Source organism: Aegilops tauschii, chromosome 7, assembly GCF_002575655.3.
Source record: "Aegilops tauschii subsp. strangulata cultivar AL8/78 chromosome 7, Aet v6.0, whole genome shotgun sequence".
Classification (NCBI taxonomy): Eukaryota; Viridiplantae; Streptophyta; class Magnoliopsida; order Poales; family Poaceae; genus Aegilops; species Aegilops tauschii.
Genome location: NC_053041.3, coordinates 233,901,788 through 233,906,643, shown reverse-complemented (window position 1 = coordinate 233,906,643; position 4,856 = coordinate 233,901,788).

Below are 4,856 nucleotides of genomic sequence, written 5' to 3'. Positions count from 1 at the left end.
CAATATTATGAATATGTGTATCACTACGATCGAGATCCAACAAACTATTTTTATTGGGTGTATGACCATCGAAGGTTTTATTCATGTAAACAGAACAACAATTATTGTCTGACTTTAAATGAATAACTGTATTGCAATAAACATGATCAAATCATATTCATGCTCAACGCAAACGCCAAATAACATTTATTTAGGTTTAACACTAATCCCGAAAGCATAGGGAGTGTGCGATGATGATCATATCAATCTTGGAACCACTTCCAACACACATCGTCACTTCACCCTCAACTAGTCTCTGTTTATTCTGCAACTCCTGTTTCGAGTTACTAATTTTTAGCAACTGAACAAGTATCAAATACCCAGGGGCTACTATAAACACTAGTAAGGTACACATCAATAACCTGTATATCAAATATACCCTTGTTCACTTTGCCATCCTTCTTATCCACCAAATATTCAGGGCATTTCCGCTTCCAGTGACCATTTCCTTTGCAGTAGAAGCACTCAGTTTCAGGCTTTAGTCTAGCTTTGGGCTTCTTCACGAAAGTGACAACTTGCTTCTCATTCTACATGAAGTTCCCTTTCTTTCCCTTTGCCCTTTTCTTGAAACTAGTGGTCTTGTTAATCATCAACACTTGATGCTCTTTCTTGATTTCTACCTTCATCGATTTCATCATCATGAAAAGCTCGGGAATCGTTTTCGTCATCCCTTGCATACTGTAGTTCATCACGAAGTTCTACTAACTTGGTGATGTTGACTAGAGAATTTTGTCAATCACCTATTTTATCTAGAAGATTAACTCCCACTTGATTCAAGCGATTGTAGTACTCAGACAATCTGAGCACATGATCACTGCGTGAGCTATTCTCCTCCATCTTTTAGCTATAGAACTTGTTGGAGACTTCATATCTCTCAACTCGGGTATTTGCTTGAAATTAACTTCAACTCCTGGAACATCTCATATGGTCCATGACGTTCAAAACGTCTTTGAAGTCCCGATTCTAAGCCGTTAAGCATGGTGCACTAAACTATCAAGTAGTCATCATATTGAGCTAGCCAAACGTTCATAACGTCTACATCTGCTCCTGCAATATGTCTGTCACCTAGCGGTGCATCAAGGACATAATTCTTCTGTGCAGCAATGAGGATAAACCTCAGATCACGGATCCAATCCGCATCATTGCTACTAACATCTTTCAACTAAGTTTTCTGTAGGAACATATCAAAAATAAATCAGGGGAGCTACACGCGAGCTATTGATCTACAACATAGATATGCTAATACTACCAGGACTAAGTTCATAATAAATTAAAGTTCAATTAATCATATTAATTAAGAACTCCCACTTAGATAGACATCCCTCTAATCATCTACGTGATCACGTGATCCATATCAACTAAACCATGTCCGATCATCACGTGAGATGGAGTAGTTTTCAATGGTGAACATCACTATGTTGATCATATCTACTATATGATTCACGCTCGACCTTTCGGTCTCAGTGTTCCGAGGCCATATCTGCATATGCTAGGCTCGTCAAGTTTAACCCGAGTATTCTGCGTGTGCAAAACTGGCTTGCACCCGTTGTAGATGAACGTAGAGCTTATCACACCCGATCATCACGTGGTGTCCCGGCACGACGAACTTTGGCAACGGTGCATACTCAGGGAGAACACTTTTATCTTGAAATTTAGTGAGAGATCATCTTATAATGCTACCGTCAATCAAAGCAGAATAAGATGCATAAAGGATAAACATCACATGCAATCAATATAAGTGATATGATATGGCCATCATCATCTTGTGTTTGTGATCTCCATCTCTGAAGCACCGTCATGATCACCATTGTCATTGGCGCGACACCTTGATCTCCATCGTAGCATCGTTGTCATCTCGCCAACTATTGCTTCTACGACCATCGCTACCGCTTAGTGATAAAGTAAAGCAATTACAGGGCGATTGCATTGCATACAATAAAGCGACAACCATATGGCTCCTGCCAGTTGCCGATAACTCGGTTACAAAACATGATCATCTCATACAATAAAATATAGCATCATGCCTTGACCATATCACATCACAGCATGCCCTGCAAAAACAAGTTAGACGTCCTCTACTTTGTTGTTGCAAGTTTTACGTGGCTGCTATGGGCTAGGCAAGAACCATTCTTACCTACGCATCAAAACCACAACGATAGTTCGTAAAGTTAGTGCTGTTTTAACCTTCTCAAGGACCGGGCGTAGCCACACTCAGTTCAACTAAAGTTGGAGAAACTGACACCCGCCAGCCACCTGTGTGCAAAGCACGTCGGTAGAACCAGTCTCGCGTAAGCGCACGCGTAATGTCGGTCTGGGCCGCTTCATCCAACAATACCGCCGAACTAAAGTATGACATGCTGGTAAGAAGTATGACTTGTATCGCCCACAACTCACTTGTGTTTTACTCGTGCATATAAGATCTACGCATAAAACCAGACTCTGATGCCACTGTTGGGGAACGTAGTAATTTTAAAAAATTTCCTATGCACACACAGGATCATGGTGATGCATAGCAACGAGAGGGGAGAGTGTGTTCACGTACCCTCATAGACCGAAAGCGGAAGCGTTAGCACAACACGGTTGATGTAGTCGTACGTCTCCACGATCCGACCGATCCAAGTACGGAACGCACGGCACCTCCGAGTTCAGCACACGTCCAGCTCGATGACGTCCCACGAACTCCGATCCAGCAGAGCTTCGAGGGAGAGTTCCGTCAGCACGACGGCGTGATGACGGTGATGATAATGCTACCGATGCAGGGCTTCGCCTAAGCACCGCTATGATATGATCGAGGTGGATTATGGTGGAGGGGGGCACCGCACATGGCTAAGAGATCAAGAGATCAATTGTTGTGTCTAGAGGTGCCCCCTGCCCCCGTATATAAAGGAGGGAGGGAGAGGCCGACCCTAGAGGGGGCGCGCCAAGTGTGGGGAGTCCTACTAGGACTCCCAAGTCCTAGTAGGATTCCCCTTTCCTTTCCGGAGTAGGAGAGAAGGAAAGATGGGGAGAGGGAGAAGGAAAAGGGGGCTGCACCCCTTGTCCAATTCGGATAAGAGGGGGGGGGGTGCCTCCTTCCTTTTGGCCTCTCTCCTCTATTCCCGTATGGCCCAATAAGGCCCAATACTTCTCCCGATGAATTCCCGTAACTCCCCGGTACTCCGAAAATAACCGAATCACTCGGAACCTTTCCGATGTCCGAATATAGTCGTCCAATATATCGATCTTTACGTCTCGACCATTTCGAGACTCCTTGTCATGTCCCCGATCTCATCCGGGACTCTGAACTACCTTCGGTACATCAAATCACATAAATTCATTATACCGATTGTCGCCGAACTTTAAGCCTGCGGACCCTACGGGTTTGAGAACTATGTAGACATGACCGAGACACGTCTCCGGTCAATATCCAATAGCGGAACCTGGATGCTCATATTGGCTCCCACATATTCTACAAAGATCTTTATCGGTCAAACTGCATAACAGCATACGTTGTTCCCTTTGTCACCGGTATGTTACTTGCCCAAGATTCGATCGTCGGTATCTCAATACCTAGTTCAATCTCATTACTGGCAAGTCTCTTTACTCGTTCCGTAATACATCATCCCGTAACTAACTCATTAGTTACAATGCTTGCAAGGCTTATAGTGATGTGCATTACCGAGTGGGCCTAGAGATACCTCTCCGACAATCGGAGTGACAAATCCTAATCTCGAAATACGCCAAACCAACAAGTACCTTCGAAGACACCTGTAGAGCACCTTTATAATCACCCAATTACGTTGTGACGTTTGGTAGCACACAAAGTGTTCCTCCGGTAAACGGGAGTTGCATAATCTCATAGTCATAGGAACATGTATAAGTCATGAAGAAAGCAATAGCAACATACTAAACGATCAAGTGCTAAGCTAACGGAATGGGTCAAGTCAATCACATCATTCTCCTAATGATGTGATCCCGTTAATCAAATGACAACTCATGTCCATGGCTAGGAAACTCAACCATCTTCTATTAACGAGCTAGTCAAGTAGAGGCATACTAGTGACACTATGTTTGTCTATGTATTCACACATGTACTAAGTTTCCGGTTAATACAATTCTAGCATGAATAATAAACATTTATCATGATATAAGGAAATAAATAGTAACTTTATTATTGCCTCTAGGGCATATTTCCTTCACATGTTACTTGTCATGTCTCCGTATCGAAAACCTCCTTCGTCGTAAGCACGTGACCACTTATGCTTCTCCGGAAAATGCCTTGTCAAGAATTCTCTCCCTCCTTTGTTGTTCTCCAACGCCTTGAATAGCTTATCATAGCGGCTTTGGAATGTATCGATGTTGAATGACACACAAACATGGGTAAGATCTTTGCAAAAATCCTTACTCTTGCATGCACGATGAAAGTTTGCCACAAAATGCCTCATGCACCAACGGTGTTGGAGCTTTGGATAGCCTGGAATGTCAACTTCTATTGCTTTGAGAATCCCATGATGGCGATCCGATATGATGCACACCTCTCTTTTGGGGCCAATCACCTTCGTCCTCACATGATCCATAAACCACTCCCAATTATCATCGTGCTCGGAAGGCACCAACGCAAATGCCACCGGCAACACATTGTCATTGGACGAGTGAGCCATTGCTACCATCAACGTGCCCTTGTACTTTCCGGTCAAGAACGTGCCATCAATTGACAAGACGGGGCGGCAATGCCTAAATGCATCGATGCATTGCCCAAAGCTCCAAAAAGCTCGATGAAACACTCCCTCGATTGACTTGACCCTATGGCGCATGCCCGGGTTCCGATGAGCAATGGC